The following is a 16,705-nucleotide window of genomic DNA, read 5'->3' on the forward strand; positions in this document are numbered from 1 at the left end:
AGTCCATGATGACCGACCGGTATTCCAGGCCGTTCCCCTCAGACACACAGGCCACAATGGCCGAGTCATCGGAGAACTTCTGAAAGTGGCAGCTGTCCGTGTTGTAAGTAAAGTCCGAGGTTATAGAAACGGAGACAGAACGGTGCCCTGGGGGGCCCCGGTGCTGCAGAGTGCCACCTCTGACTGACAGCTGTTCAGCCGCACGTACTGAGGGCGGGCAGTGAGGTAGTCCATGGTCCAGTCAGCCAGATGTTTGTCCACCCCAGCGTCCACCAGCTTCTCCCTCAGCAGCACCGGTCTGATGGTGTTGAAAGCGCTAGAGAAGTCAAAGAACATGACTCTCACAGCGCTCCTGGTGGTCTCCAGGTGGGTGAGCGCCCGCTGCAGCAGGTAGATGATGGCATCCCCTACTCCGATGTTGGGCCGGTAGGCAAACTGCAGCGGGTCCAGGGTGGGGCTCACCACGGTGCGCAGGTGAGCCAGGACAAGGCGCTCCATGGTCTTCATCAGGTGGGAGGTCAGTGTGACTGGTCTGAAGTGAGCCGGTTCCCTGGCGTGCAGCATTTTGTGAGCCGGTACCACACAGGAGGTCTTCCACAGAGTGGGCACCGCCCCCAGGCTGAGTGGACGCTCTGATCCACTCGGACGCGGAGGTGTAGGTGTCCGAGTGGATCAGAGCGGAGGTGTAGGCGTCCTTAACATTGGCATAAAAAAGGTCCAGTGTTTTATTTTCCCTTATAGCACACGTGACTTACTGGGTGAGCGTGGGGAGGGTGGAATGAAAGGGGGCGTGGTTGAAGTCCCCTGTCATCAGTAGGAGGGCACGGGGGTGCTGTGTTTACGTTTTCTTACTGCGCCGTGAATCCTCTCACACGCAGCCACGGCATCTGCTGATGGAGGTATGTGGGCACAGAGCAAGATCACGTGGCCAAACTCACGGCAAGTAATAGGGTCTCAAACTCACTACCAGGATTTAAACATCTGGGCAGCATATCCGTTGCTTCACGTGCGCATGCGCTGCGTTGCACCATCATTCATTCACAAACACCGCCAGCCCCCCTCCCTTCTTTTTTCCGCTCTCTGCCAAAGTTCTATCTGCGTGGATGAGTTTAAAGCCGTCTTGTGAGATCGCAGAGTACGTTATAGTTTCATTTAGCCACGTTTCCGTGAAACACATAATATAGGGTGACCATATTTTCATTTGGGAAAACCAGGACACCTTGGAGCGGGGGGGAATCTCTGTTCCCATGCATAGAGATGTCTGTGGCATGCACTCACTTAACATAGGCCTACGTAATCCTACAATAACATTATATTTACAGTTGGTTTATTAAAAATGCTTCTCAGTAAAAGTCAACAGCAATAACTCCAATAACAAATGATAATTTTATTCAAAATTTATTTATTAAAAAATGCTTAACAATTCCTGTAATGAATGAATAGCACAATAAAGGCCTCCCATTTGTCTCGACCCGGTCTGAAAGCGGGGAAACTCTTTGGTAAATCGTCGGTAAACATACATTTGCGCTTCGGCATGTTGTAAGCGTACTGACAGCCACGCTATCTATCTTCTGATTAAGAACAGGGCTGCCCGCACTGACGCGGCTCAGGGATTACATCACACGCAGCGCCGTGCGCAGGGCCCTTGTGCCTGTCAATTTAATGGTCCAATGAAGGTAATTTAAAAAACAGGACATTTCCTCACTTTCTAAAAAAAACCCGGGACGCCTGGGTCAGGACGTGAAATACGGACATGTCCCGGGAAATACGGACGTTTGGTCACCCTAACATAATACTAACGTCTCTGTACCTTTCTTGGAAACGGGTTAGCGCTGCTAGCTCCTCGGTCATGGGGGGAGGGATCGCACGTTACCCGTGATAACCGAAGGTAGAAAACTCTTCCTCCGCTTTGTCCTGCCGCCTCTGCGTTTCTTCCGTATTTCAGCGGGTATCACAGGTTTCTCCGCATTTTGGTGAGCAGGGCCGCAGCGCATAGAGTCCCATACGCCGAGTAGCTGGGCCCTCATGTAAACAATAGGCTGGGAGTCGCGGACAAAGGGGTCTCCCTTTACCGCTTCAAGGAGTGTCAAAAGTAGCAAAACACACAGCACTAGAGTCCCAGAAGTATGCCTCTTCGGTTCACGTAATCCCGAAGTGCCCGATACGGCATTCACTGATATTAAAACACTCTAAAACCACTCTAAAATAAATTAAAGAATAGAAAATAGAGAAATAAAAGACGCAGCCGAGATGACTGGCAGACCTGACTGGCAGCTGTCCGTGCAGCGCCGTCTTGAAGAAAAAGTAGTTATACTTTTGTTAAGTTCTTTAAAGAAGCTCTTAGGAACATTTATTGAGAGACACTGAAACAGATAAATAAATTTAGGCAAGATATTAATTTTAATAGTGTTAATTCTGCCTATAAGAGACAATGGAAGATCCATCCATCTTTGAAAGTTATGTTTGGTTTGCTCCAATAATTTTATATAATTTTGTTTGAATATATGCTCATCTGATTTGCCAGTTCGTATACCCAAATATTTGAAACCTGTTTTGCACCATTTCAATGGGTCAGTAAGAGCTCTAATATTGCTGTCCTGTATATTTAGTGGTAGAATCTCGCTTTAAGTGTAATTCAATTTATAGCCTGTGTCAGGGTTCTGCGGGCTGCCCCAATCTGGGTGCACCCCTTTTCCTCCCTCTCTCCTCACAGCTGTCCTTTGACGAGCAGGGAGGTGCGCAGCGGCGGGTGTTCAGCGTTAAGCGGCGCTCGGTGAAGGTATATAAACGGATGGCTGCCTGCACAACACTTTGGCATACCACTTAACCCTGAGTGGTATGCCAAAGGTGGCCTCTGTTCTCACGACAGCCTCTTTCCAAACGCTAATAGTTGTCTCCTGTGTCTCAGGTTACCTTAAGTTTTGGATACCTCCACGCAGCTCTTCTGCGCTCAAGCTCCCGACGATTAGTCTACCTGGTTCTCTCCTGCTGATCCCCAGCTGGCTGCCGCCTCAAGATCCCTCCGTGCGTTCGTCCGCCTGGCCCTGCCCACCCTCCATCCTTCACTCTTTCTGCTTCAAGGCCGTCCTGTGTTCCTAAGAGTCTCTCCTAAGAGTTCCTAAGAGAACTCTCCTTGTTCCCCCAGTAAGAGCGCACAGGTGGGTTCGCCCCTCAAACCCACCCCATTTAAAGGTCTAACCGTGTGTTCTTGTTGCAGGACGCCTGATGTTCCCTTGTCTCAAGAACGAACCTGACGCGCAGACGAACCCCGTCGCTTCCTCGGTTCTCCAGCTTTCTGCCGTCCTCGGCGGGTTCCTAATTCTTTCAATAAATCGTAGAAGACTCTGACTAATTCTCCTGAGTGTTTTCTGCATGTGGGTCAAAAGCCTGAAAACAATGACACCCTGAAACAGCCCTATATTCTTTTAATTCCATAAAGGGGGAGTGATATGTGTGGATCAGCTATATATAATAGGAGCTCATCTGCATAAAGAGAAAGCTTATGTTCACTTGTACCAACTTTAATTCCTGGTATGGAAGTGTTAGAGCGAATGGCAATGGCTAATGGCTCAATTGCAAGTGCAAAGAGCAGGGGAGAGCTTGGACAGCCTTGTCTGCAGCCTCTGGTTAATGAGAAAGTGTTAGACAGAATATCATTTGTTAAAATATTAGCTTTGGGGGCATTAAAAAGTGTTTTAACATATTGGGTAAATTTCTCTCCAAAGCCCATAGTCTCTAGAGTCTGAAACAGAAAGCTTGGTTCAATCCTGTCAAATGCTTTGTTTGCATCCATAGACATTATTAGCATAGGATTTAGATCTTTTTTTAGCAGAGTTCAGTATGTGGAGCAGTCGGCGCACATTATCTGCTTTGTGCCTGTTTTTAACAAAACCTGTTTGGTCAGCGTGTATTATTTTTGGTATAACATCTTCCAGTCTAAGAGCAATTAGTTTGGATAGTATCTTATAATTTGCATTTAATAGGCTGAGGGGTCTGTATGAGTCACACTTCTGTTTGTCTTTACCCGGTTTTGGAAGCAGTGTGATTGTTGCGATTTTCAATGAGTCTGGTAATTTCTCATTTTATAATACTCAACAGGGAAGCCATCTGGTCCGGGAGTCTTGTTATTTTGTAAAGACTTAATGGCTTGGAGTACCTCTGTTGATGATATTTCTGCATCACGCAGCTCTCTATCTTCATCTTGCAGTTTGGGAAGGGTTATTCTATCCATAAACTTTTTCGCTCCAATATTATCAGTGTTCTGTCCAGTTTCATATAAGTCCTCGTAAAATTCTTACTTTTGCCGAATTCTGCATTGATGGATTGTGAGTCATCAAGGAGTCTGCCATCCTCCGTTAATATTGAGTGTATACATTTATCAGATGTTTACTTTTTAATTTGCCAGGCTAAGAGTTTACTTGTTTTGTTCCCAAACTCATAATAGTGATATCTAGTTCTGGCCATAGCTGCTTCTTCTTTGTTGGTACATATGTTATTATATTGCATCCTAGTTTTGGTTAGTATATTAAGGTGTTCTTTCTTCTTGGTGTCAATGTATTCCTGTTTGTGCTTTCTAATATTTCTTTCCAGTTTAGTTAGTTTCTCTCTAATTTGTTTTACCTTGTGGGCACTGTATGATAAAATATGACCTCTCATATAGGCTTTAGGAGCCTCCCAAATGTTAGCAGGAGAGGAAGAATTTGAGTTGGCATCAATAAATATTTCAATATTAGTGTTCATATATGAAATAAATTCAGGGTCTTTCAGAATGTGCCAATATCTTTCATACCTTGCTTTAGTACTTTTGCCGCCTTTGGTAATAAAAAATGTTTTGGGAGATGATCGATCCAGAACAGGGTTTAAGACTGATAGAATTATTCTTACTATTTATCTTATTTACTATGCTCATTGCATTTATCATATATATTTACTCTTTACTACTAAGAAGTTTTAAGGATTTAGATATTAAAGTGTATTTCATGTGGCTGATCTTTCTCTGATCTTTGCAGAAGGTCTGCAGAAATCAGAGAACTATGTTGTGACTATAAGTGTATTAAGCATCTCAGCTCCTCTCCTTGCTAGATAATTTGAAAACCAAAACTCATTGTTGTCTCTCCTTCTTGTGTTGTTAATGAGTGTTTTAGGTGTTTGAAACTGACAAAGACCAAATTGAAGTCTCCGCCCACAATGTACTGACCCCCTATTGCAGCTAGTTTCATAATCAAATTGTTAAAGAATAACGGGTCATCATAATTAGGTCCATATATGTTCACCAATGCTATCTTGTTCCTATTTATTTCCCAGTTTACAAGCAAAAATCTGCCATTTTTATCCTTTTCAACTGAATTTGATTTAAAGATCAGGCGTTTGTTAATGAGCAAGGTGATACCTCTTGCTTTCGTAGTGAAAGAAGAGTAGAAAACATTACCCACCCAATTTCTACACAGTTTTAATGGTTCAGTGTCAGTGAGATGGCTCTCCTGGATGAAGGCAATATCTGCCTTCTGCCTCTTTAAATATGTCAACATTTTCTTCCTCTTAATTGCCTAATTTATCCCTCTTATATTCCAAGATAAACAAGTTAGCCTAGCCATAATCTAAATTCTTTGGATATATGTCCCAGTAGGATATCTATAATTGCTTTCAACTTTAAGGATGTCTGGTTGCACTCCTGCATTTAGAGGTGGTAAAACAATAAACATGAGTGTGATGAAAGGACCAAATTTGACCATGAGAATAGTCTGGACGTGTGTGTGAGTAGAAATTCAAGTTTTAGTGAGAAGCCATACGTAACACCAAAACATTAAAGTAAAAACCTGCCTAATTAAACCCGTGAAACAAAACCACATTAGGTAGGTAACTCTCTTAAACAACAGAGGTGGCTCCAACATCTGCAGGAAATTAAAATCTGGCCACTCATAATATTTAAAAAGTTTCTTTCTTTTTTAAAGCAAAAATATGCAAAGGATAAGAAAGGTGTGATCCCATTCTAGAATTGGGATGTATACCATAACATCATACGTAAGTTTGCATGCTACTATATTGTATATCTGGGTGCATAGTCATAGTTAAGCAATGAACGGATGAACATGTTTCAGCAAACAGGTTTATCGTCAGAATGTCCCGGTTATCCTGAACGTCACATTTTGAGTCACAACCGCTCTCATCCCCTCTCATCAGTGTCTGCAACAGTGGACTGGACATTACAGTCATTTTGATCAGCTTTAGGTTACACACTTGGGAGATCTTTCAGAAAACGCTGTGCTTCGGCTGGTGAGGAGAAAAACTTAGCTGATCCCTGGTGCTTGATGCGCAGCTGGGCGGGGTAGATAAGCGCGTATTCCACCTCCATCTCTCGCAGCGTCCGCTTCACGTCACAAAAGGCATCTCTTCAGCGCTGCAGATCTGCGCTGTAATCTGGGTAGAACGATATCCTTTTTTTCTCATATGTCATCTCTTCCTTACTTCTGGCCAGTCGAAGGACTTTATCTTTATCTCTGAAGTTCAGGAACTTGGCGATGAGAGGCTGTGGTCTGTCCGATTGCTTCCCAATGCGGTGCGCTCTTTCCAGGATGACAGGAGAAGTGAAGTTGTCACTACCCAGAATTTTTCCAAAAATCCTGCAGCATCACGACCTTCTGCTTGTCCCGGTGTTGTGCGAAATTTAGTTCCCCCGTGAAAATCTGTTCCACATGTGTCGGGAACGCTCATTGCAGCCAGGGAGGCTGGTCTGACCCCTTTCACTTAACTTCTGATAGATTTCTCGGTGAAAAAAAAAGAAGAGAAAAAACTCATATTATGTCAAGGTTGAAACATTCACTTTAATCAGGAGCTGTTTACAAAATTGTAAAATAAATTTAAGAAAGCAAGGTCTTCTTACACTGTTTTTAACTCTTTAACTGTGCTTAATCCTCTCTACATTAACAACAAAGCAGTCATGTAAGTTATTAACCATAATACAACATAGATAAACAAGCACAGCACAGCAAACTTCAGGAACTTAAGGCAAACGCGCAAAGCTCTCATTAAGTTTTTTTAATTGGTGGGCTTCCCACACACGCCTGATGGAACCACCTCAGGCACATGTCATACTGGATCTAGGAAAGAAACCAAAAAATATAAGGCTTTTTTTTTTTTTTAGAAAATTATGTCTTTACAATTACAATATACTATCAACCGTTTTAGATTGCCTTATATTTCAACTGATGGAGGATCCTACCAAAGCTTGTTAATGCAAGACAAAATTAGATTAAAGTTGTCCTCTTCATTTAACTTACTAACACTAACTCTTTGAATAATTCAAAAAATGTCTTACCCAGTTCACGTTCGTGTCACTTTCCATCTCTCCACAGAAGTGGCACAAGTCTATTAGGTCATCTGTTAACAACAAAAGTATAAAAACATACACACACATGATTATAAATATCCAAATAATTTCCTCAAATAAGTCTTGTCAGATTCCATGTTAATGTATTAAGTTTGAGCTAAGTACAGATGTTTAGCGAAACAATCAAATAATAGTAATCATGATAACAATTGTCAAAAACACTCAAAATAAGAATATATTAATGTTATCCTCACCACTATTAAGGATAAGTCTTACAGCAATTTCCAACCTCATGCTGTAGACCGCCTCAGTTGAAACAGGAAAATCCAGAACCTCTTTTGCTAAGATTGTTTCTGCAAACTGAAATGTACAGCTTAATTTAATCTCTTTAAATTGAAGTAACAAAGAAAGTAATTCACTGTACATGTCTCAAAATGTATATCAAAATCCAAAAGTCATACTCTGTGACAATATATATGCACCTTCAGTGAAAATACACCTCATGATGTATTATCCTGTTGATGCTGGAGTAGAGGGAAGTGCTGGAGCAGAAGGAGATGGTGAAGCAGAGGGAGGTGATGGAGTAGAGGGAGATGCTGGAGCAGACAGAGATGCTGGAGCAGAGGGAGGTGGTGCTGGATCATTAGGGGTTATTGCTGGATCAACCAGGGGTTGAGCAAAATCTATGTTGCTTCCTTGATTTCTTAAACGATGTGGCAGTCTGGGACTCTCTTTAATGCAGATTTTAAGATGGTCTATGTTTATGTTCTGGAATATCTAACTATTATCATCTTGAATATCTGCATTTTTGCCTTGGAGATTGATGGTGGTAAAGGGTCAGAGAAAAGTAGCATCCAACTTCCCACCTTTTCTCTGCTGACTGCGTATGTTCTGCCTCCACACTCGGTCACCAGGTTTAAACAGTGGCAGTGTGTTGTGCTCTGCCCTTTGCTTTCTCTTGTGTTTTGGAAACACTGTCGCTGTCAATGCTTCTCAGGCTTTCTTGTATTTTCAGGTCCTCCGACAACTCCTCCACTCCAATGTTGTCCCCCACAGAACTGTCAATCTTTCAACACAAAAGTAATATTTCAATTGTCAGTTCAAGTCTGTAACTTTCAAAGTGTACACTCACCATATTTATGGCATGCTACAGTGAGATATCTCAACATATTATAAGGAAGAGTATACTGACAATGTCTTTTGAAAGGGTTTATGTAATTTTCACATTTATAGAAAAAAAATCTAAAACACTTTTCATAATAAAGTCCTTTGTGAATGATACACTTGAAGTAGATGCTTTACATAAATTCATGACCTCCCTGAAATTGAGTTCAAATCCAAAGTCTTCCTGATTATGTAATAAAACATAAAACATTTTTGAACAAACTCTAGTGGTAATTTTAAAAAGTGGTAGATGAAAACTAGCGATTTGCACTTAAATACAGCATCATGAAATGGAAAGATTGAACCCTACCATGTAATGTTCAGGGACTTCTGAGGGATAGCGTGCCTCTCTTCCGAACATGAGGAAGTATGGGGAATACTGTGTGGTTACTTGCCTTTTGGTGCTTATCCCAAATATCACATAATCCAAATACTCATCCCAGGTGTGTGGATGGCCACCCACAACCTTACTCAGAGCTCTGAGATACATGAAAGGTGTAGTATGTCACACATAACACCTGATTTCTTTCAATTTGCCTTATTATGTAGGTATTTTAGCAAATAAATGTCTTGTTTTGTGATTTTTCTTTGAAAATGTAAGTATTAGAGATAGTACTCACCTTTGAATAGTCCCATTCATTTTTTCAACCAACCCATTTGTTTGGGGGTGATATGGGGAACACAAGCTTCGTTTGATGTTGAGAATCTTGCAAACTTCATGGTTTATCTGAAAATATATACACAAATAGCTCTGACTAAATAGCCTGCATATATAAACAACATATCACACCAAATAGTGTAAAGGAGGACATTCATAATGTTAAATTTCTATAACAGATTGTAAACAAATACTTACGGCATTTGCAAATTCTTATCCTTGGTCTGTCAAAATCCTTTTTGGGGCTACAAACTTAATTATGCATTTTGTAACTTCAGGCGCTGATTTGGTCTTTAGTGGATATGCCTGTGGTCACTTCGTTAAGTAGTCAATCATGACACAAATATACTTGTGTCCAGATTTTGTTTCGGTCAGTTTTCCAATTAAATCCATCCCAACTAATTCAAAGGGATGGTAGACCTTAAAAGAAAGACTTAATAGATTACTAAATAAAAAAATAATACAAAACATGAAAAGTTTTAGAAGCAGGAGTTTGTTAAGCTAAAGTAATAGCTTTTCAATATATTATAAAATGTTTAGTATAATATTATAGGAATGTATTATAAATATATATTCCTTAATTTTATACATCAACTTGAAAATGTAGGCCTTTTGTGAGAACACAGACAAAACAGAAAAACCAACCACTGCTGCACACTACCATGTAGTCTCACTAAACCTATTTCTTTTTGCTATGATTTACTTTACCTTTATGGGAGTATACACTGATGGCTCTTTCAGTGCTTGGGCACTGGCCTGACAGGATCAGCACTCAGAGACCTGGGAAGATAGTTAAAAAGTAAAAAACAAAACAAGAATTTAACTCATGCAAAGTTGACATTATTGGAAAATTATAATTTCATATTGGTTATACAAATAAGGCTTACACATTTACTTTCCTAAATTTTTTATCTTGTAGTTGGTATTACTTCTTTCTTTATTCCAGTGCTTATGTAACATACCCATTTCTTGATGTCCACAGATATTCCAGGCCAATAAAATCTCCTTGACATGGCATCTGTTGTTTTTATTTAGCCACAATGTGCACCTGTAGGGCTGGCATGGAAGTCAAGCAATATTCTTTCGGCTTCCTCAGCACTTTTAACAACTTTGACCTTTGTTGAGGAACGACTGTCTTTGTGTCTAACATCGAAGAGTTCATTTCCTTGGAAAACATAAAGGACATCAATAAAAATATGAGTGAAGCATACAATTCTATTATTAAAATACATTTATAATTCCATAAGTATGCAAATGTATACTAGTACCTGAGTTATACATGCAAGTTGAAACAAGAAGCATGTAATAAACAGAACATGAAGAAAGACATTATCAAATGCATATTTATTTAAATAATTTACTTTTGCAGAAAAAAAATAAACAGTGCTTATTTGAAAGAGTAATGTCTGTGAATTTTTTTAAGTAATGTTTTTTGTTCACAATTGTCCACTTTGCTAGATTTTCTTTCTTTTATTGATTAATGTAGCAGTTCGGGAATCTTTCTACAAAACAACTTAGAAGTAGAAATGGAGTACAAGTGTAATTTACATGAATAACAACTGCAGTCAAGAACATTGTGTGTTATTCCTGCATTATGGCTTGGAGTAACGTTCGTGTGGGCACACATATTAATCAAAATTAAATGCAGCAGTAAATCAATAACAAAAAAGCACTGAGTGTAAGCTAACTTTCAAGGCATCACTCGGCAAGAATTACCTTCAATGTTGTAACACGAGGCTTTCCTTCAAACTACATATTTGTGTTGCTTGGTTGACTGCGGTGGATATTTGCCTCTAAGTATGTAGTTGAAGACCGTTTCGTATTCCGCACTGTTCATTTTTATGAAAAGTGGCAAGTTAACCCAGCGGACTTGCTATTCCTTCAATCAATTATGCAAATGTGCATCACGTGATTTTTGACTTTCCAGAAAACACAGTATTTTACCTTATTTTATTAATCTTATTTTACAATTTTGTAAACAGCTGCCAATTAAAGTGAATGTTACAACCTTGACATGATTTTTTTAAATTATTTTTTTTCACCGAGAAATCTATCAGGTGTGACGTGAAAATGGTCTGACCAGTCTCCCTGTCTGCAATGTGCACTCCCGACACATTGTTACCTTATTTTTTTTATTAATTTTAACTTATTTATCTAAGTCAGAATAAATTACACATTGAAATTCTAGTGTTATGAACAGTTTATTCAAACATGGCTGCATATTAACATTTTAATAGCACACAAAACTGTAGCCTCCATAAAAGAAATGCTATAAAACAGGCCAGTAAAACTGTCTGAGAGATACCTAACATTTTTACAGTCATGCTGATCAGACTGATATAAATTCTTTGCGTTACAGAAAGTGCATTATTTTGAACTATAGGTGCAATATACTATAGCTGAACTCTAAATTACACATGTCATGGTTGAGTTTTGGTTTGGCTTTGTTTTTCTGTTACTTTCATTTTTTTATCTCTTTTGGGTTAGGTTTGACTTTATTTATTGTTAGTTTTCAGTCATCAGTTATTTTCTGTCAATTTTCACTTCACCTCCTCAGCAGTCAGTCACACCTGATAATCATTTACCAGCCAATTAGCCAGACCCTTGTTCCACCTGTGAAGTGCTCTATTTAAACCTCCCTCTGCCTTCAGTTCAGCACTGGGCTGTCATCATTCCACACCTCTCCATGCCAGTCCCCGTTTTGCCTTGGAAGCTTTGTTTTGCTCCTGTTGTTAAGGTTAGTCCTGCCAGTCACTCTAAAGACTGTTCCTTCACTGTTTGTTCCTGGAGAGGTTCTGCTCTGTGTCCTGGTGTCTCCAGAGAACTGCTAACTGGACTAGCCATCCTGGAAAGGCTCTGCTCTGTGCCCTGGTGTCTCTCAAGTTCTGCTAACCTGACTAGCCGCCTTGGAGAAGCTCAGCTCTGTGCCCTGGTGTCTCTCAGGTTCTGCTAACCTGACTAGCCGCCCTGGTGAAGCTCAGCTCTGTGCCCTGGTGTCTCCAATGAACTGCTAACCTGAGTGCTATGAGGCTTGCTAGCAGAGCAGCACCTAGCAAGTGTGGACTCTCTGTCTCCGGGCCGTCAGCTCCTGTCATCACATTCATCCCTGACCTTCTGCAGTCCTGAACCTCCGGTCTTCATCACTCACCACCCAGCATACTTCCTTCAATAAAAACTCAAACTTTTAGTCCCGTGTGTGCGTCCTGAGTTCATCGGTAAACAAAACCTTGACAGTACGGCCCAGTCAAAAGGTGAACTCAGGCGCCATGCGGGGCTTACCTGCAGGAGTTGACGACCCGGACATCCTCGCATATGTAGAGATGTGCGAACGCCAGATGAGGGAGAGGTACACCAAGATGGCTTCTGCCCGGGACCCTGCGCCACCGATCCGGGTCGACTCCACTTCCCCCGTGGTTCACGTGGGCGTTGATGCAGCCACCCCGGAGGCCAGGGAGAGAAGCCGCTCAGCCTCTCGTCGTCTCGGTCATCACCTCCATGACTCGCAGCTGGCCCCTCGAGTGAGGCTCATCGTTCCACCTAGCAGAGCCCCACGCATCAAGGAGAGCCAGCTGTGGGAGTTCTACTACGGTGACCGAGACGTCCTTCTGCCCTGCTGGCCAGCTGCCACCCCTGAGATTGCCCCAGATTCCTCAACTGTCCCCTCCCGGCGAAGACAGCAGAACCACCGGCGCGGAGGGTCCGTCAAGGCTCAAGAGGAGGATCCGCCTCCAACCCCGGCGCCGCTCTCTGAAGCCTGTAGCCCGGCGCCGCTCTCTGAAGCCTGTAGCCCGGCGCCGCTCTCTGAAGCCTGTAGCCCGGTGCCACTCTCTGAAGCCTGTAGCCCGGCGCCGCTGCCCTCCGAAGCCTGTTGCCCGTCACTGCCTGAAGTAGCCGAGGAGATGGTTCCGCCTCCACCAGTAAACTCCGCTCTGCCGGCCACCGTAAGCTCCGCTCTGCCGACCACTGAAGGCTCCGCTCTGCTGGCCACCAAGAAAATAGCTCCGCCGGCCGACGAGGATGAGCCCAAGGTCTCCGAGGGAGCCGCTTTGCCTCCGCCCAAGTCCCGTGAGGAGGTCCAGGAGGACCTGCCTCCGCCCAAGCCCCGTGAGGAGGTCCAGGAGGACCTGCCTCCGCCCAAGCCCCGTGAGGAGGTCCAGGAGGACCTGCCTCCGCCCAAGCCCCGTGAGGAGGTCCAGGAGGACCTGCCTCCGCCCAAGCCCCGTGAGGAGGTCCAGGAGGACCCGCCTCTGGCCTCGGTTTCCGCCGAGACCTGTAGCTTGGCACCGCCTCCGACTGATCTGTTCGGCCAAAGCCGCAGATTGCGGACTCCGAGCCGCTCGACTCTGCCTCGTCGGGGCCGTCCACCACGGCGCCTGCCTCTGACTTCTCTGTTCGGCCAGAGCCGCAGACTGCGGACTTCGAGCCATTTGACTTTGCCTCGTCGGGGCCGTCCACCACGGCGCCCGCCTCTGAGTTTCCTGTTCGGCCGGAGCCGCAGACTGCGGACTTCGAGCCGCTCGACTCTGCCTCGTCGGGGCCGCCCACCACGGCGGCCGCCTCTGACTTTTTTGTTCGGCCAGAGCCGCCGACCGCGGTCTCCGGGCCGCTTGACTTTGCCTCGTCGGGGCCGCCCTCCTCGAGGGTTTAGTATGGCGATGCTGCTCCGCCGCCTGCCTCGTCCAGGACGACCTCCAAGAAGACTTTTCTTTTTTGCTTAGCAGCCGTTTTTGCCTGAGCCCTTAAGGCCAGTGCCTTGTTATTTTTTGGGCTCGATTTCAGTTTTGATTTACTTAGGATTTTTGGGGTTTTAGAGTTATTTAGGGGGTTCTTTGTTTTTCTTAGAGTACTTGAGTTTCTATTTTCTTTTGTTTTTCCACCTCTGTTCTGGTGTTCCAGGTTTGCCTTTAGTCTTCCGGTTTTTGCTTTGGTTATTTGTTTGCTTTAGATCCTAGTTTTTTGCCTTGTTCTCTCAGTTTTTGTTTTTGTTCTAGCTTTAGTTGTCTAGTGTTACATTAGTTTACCCGTTCCTGTCCTAGTTTCTTTGTTTTGGTTTTTGCATTAGTTTTATAGTTTTTTTTTTCTCTTGTACGTCTTGCTCTTTTTCCTAGTTTTTTTTAGTTTTATTTTGATTTTCTAGTTTTTTGCTTCGGTTTTTCTTTTATTATCCCTACCCTAGTTCTTCTGGTTTTGTTCTATAGGTTAGTTCATGCCTGGTTTTCTAGTTTTTGGTTTAGATATTTAGTTTCCCAGCGCTCTTTAGGTCCCAGCGCTTCTTAGTTTTGTTCTGGCCCCCTAGCTCTTAGTCCCCTGGCGTGTTTGACGCCCTCCGTTCTCCAGAATTTAGATGCCCTTAGTTCCTGGTATTTTTGTTTCCTGGCGTGTTAGGACGCCCTCTGACCCCTGTAGATTTCGTGTTTTTCCGGCGTGTTAGAACGCCCTTTGTCTCCTGGCGTTTTAGGACGCCCTCCGCTCTTGTTTCCTGGCGTATTAGGATGCCCTTTGTTCCTGTTTCCCTGGTGTTTAGATTCCTGGCGTTTAGATTTAGTGTTCCCGGCGTGTTTAGACGCGCTCTGTTCTCGGTTCCCCGGCGTATTAGGACGCCCTTTGTTCTCGGTTCCCCGGCGTGTTAGGACGCCCTTTGTTCTCAGTTCCCCGGCGTGTTAGGACGCCCTTTGTTCTCGGTTCCCCGGCGTATTAGGACGCCCTTTGTTCTCGGTTCCCCGGCGTGTTAGGACGCCCTTTGTTCTCGGTTCCCCGGCGTGTTAGGACGCCCTTTGTTCTCAGTTCCCCGGCGTGTTAGGACGCCCTTTGTTCTCGGTTCCCCGGCGTGTTAGGACGCTCTCTGACTCTTGGTTCCCCGGCGTGTTAGGACGCTCTCTGACTCTTGGTTCCCCGGCGTGTTAGGACGCCCTCTGTTCTCGGTTCCCCGGCGTGTAAGTACGCCCTCCGTTCTTGTTCCTAGGCGTTTAGATGTTCCTGCTTTCCTCGCATCCCGACGTTCTCTTCCCCAAGCCCCGGCGCTTCCCTCACGCCCCGGCAGGTTTCCCTTTGGCGCTGTCGTGCGCCCATTCCTTTCCTTTGGCGCTGTCGTGCGCCCGTTCCTTCCCTTTGGCGCTGTCGTGCGCCCGTTCCTTCCCTTTGGCGCTGTCGTGCGCCCGTTCCTTCCCTTTGGCGTTGTCGTACGCCCGTTCTTCCCTCTGGCGTTGTCGTACGCCCGTTCTTCCCTCTGGCGTTGTCGTACGCCCGTTCTTCCCTCTGGCGTTGTCGTACGCCCGTTCTTCCCTCTGGCGTTGTCGTACGCCCGTTCTTCCCTCTGGCGTTGTCGTACGCCCGTTCTTCCCTCTGGCGTTGTCGTACGCCCGTTCTTCCCTCTGGCGTTGTCGTACGCCTGTTCTTCCCTCTTGCGTTGTCGTACGCCTGTTCTTCCCTCTGGCGTTGATGTTCGCCTGTCATGCCCGTTTTTGCCTGGTGGCGATGTTCGCCTGTCAACGTCGGTTAGACGCCTTTTGTTTTGCCTACCAGCATCTGTTAGACATCCTTTTTAGTTCGCCCTAGTGGGTAGTTTTGGTTTGATTTTAGCCCTCCATCCTACCTTCCCTCCACCCACCCAGGTTAGATCAGCTTGGTTATGACTCTTGCCCGCCATCCTGCCTTCCCTCCACCCACCCTGGTTCGGTCACTTTGTAGTTTGTTTTGTTTGATTTTAGGCCGTCCGGAGTCCGTCCTTGAGGGGGGGGTAATGTCATGGTTGAGTTTTGGTTTGGCTTTGTTTTTCTGTTACTTTCATTTTTTCATCTCTTTTGGGTTAGGTTTGACTTTATTTATTGTTAGTTTTCAGTCATCAGTTATTTTCTGTCAATTTTCACTTCACCTCCTCAGCAGTCAGTCACACCTGATAATCATTTACCAGCCAATTAGCCAGACCCTTGTTCCACCTGTGAAGTGCTCTATTTAAACCTCCCTCTGCCTTCAGTTCAGCACTGGGCCGTCATCATTCCACACCTCTCCATGCCAGTCCCCGTTTTGCCTTGGAAGCTTTGTTTTGCTCCTGTTGTTAAGGTTAGTCCTGCCAGTCACTCTAAAGACTGTTCGTTCACTGTTTGTTCCTGGAGAGGTTCTGCTCTGTGTCCTGGTATCTCCAGAGAACTGCTAACTGGACTAGCCATCCTGGAAAGGCTCTGCTCTGTGCCCTGGTGTCTCTCAAGTTCTGCTAACCTGACTAGCCGCCCTGGAGAAGCTCAGCTCTGTGCCCTGGTGTCTCTCAAGTTCTGCTAACCTGACTAGCCGCCCTGGAGAAGCTCAGCTCTGTGCCCTGGTGTCTCTCAAGTTCTGCTAACCTGACTAGCCGCCCTGGTGAAGCTCAGCTCTGTGCCCTGGTGTCTCCAATGAACTGCTAACCTGAGTGCTATGAGGCTTGCTAGCAGAGCAGCACCTAGCAAGTGTGGACTCTCTGTCTCCGGGCCGTCAGCTCCTGTCATCACATTCATCCCTGACCTTCTGCAGTCCTGAACCTCCGGTCTTCATCACTCACCACCCAGCATACTTCCTTCAATAAA

At 44.5% G+C, this 16,705-nt stretch overlaps 2 long non-coding RNA genes across 2 annotated transcripts; both read right to left on the bottom strand.

The window, feature by feature from the left end:
- Window positions 1–7,268: 7,268 nt before the first annotated feature.
- LOC118562951 lies at window positions 7,269–7,852 on the bottom strand. Its single transcript, XR_004930911.1, has 3 exons — window positions 7,810–7,852; window positions 7,582–7,687; window positions 7,269–7,377 (listed from the first exon to the last, which is right to left on the bottom strand). It is a non-coding gene; the product is annotated as an uncharacterized LOC118562951 (long non-coding RNA).
- Window positions 7,853–8,817: 965 nt separating this feature from the next.
- On the bottom strand, window positions 8,818–9,910 carry LOC118562949. The gene is made up of 4 exons (XR_004930909.1): window positions 9,858–9,910; window positions 9,348–9,569; window positions 9,112–9,218; window positions 8,818–8,970 (listed from the first exon to the last, which is right to left on the bottom strand). It is a non-coding gene; the product is annotated as an uncharacterized LOC118562949 (long non-coding RNA).
- Window positions 9,911–16,705: the final 6,795 nt, after the last annotated feature.

This window comes from Fundulus heteroclitus, chromosome 4, assembly GCF_011125445.2.
Source record: "Fundulus heteroclitus isolate FHET01 chromosome 4, MU-UCD_Fhet_4.1, whole genome shotgun sequence".
NCBI classification, from domain to species: Eukaryota; Metazoa; Chordata; class Actinopteri; order Cyprinodontiformes; family Fundulidae; genus Fundulus; species Fundulus heteroclitus.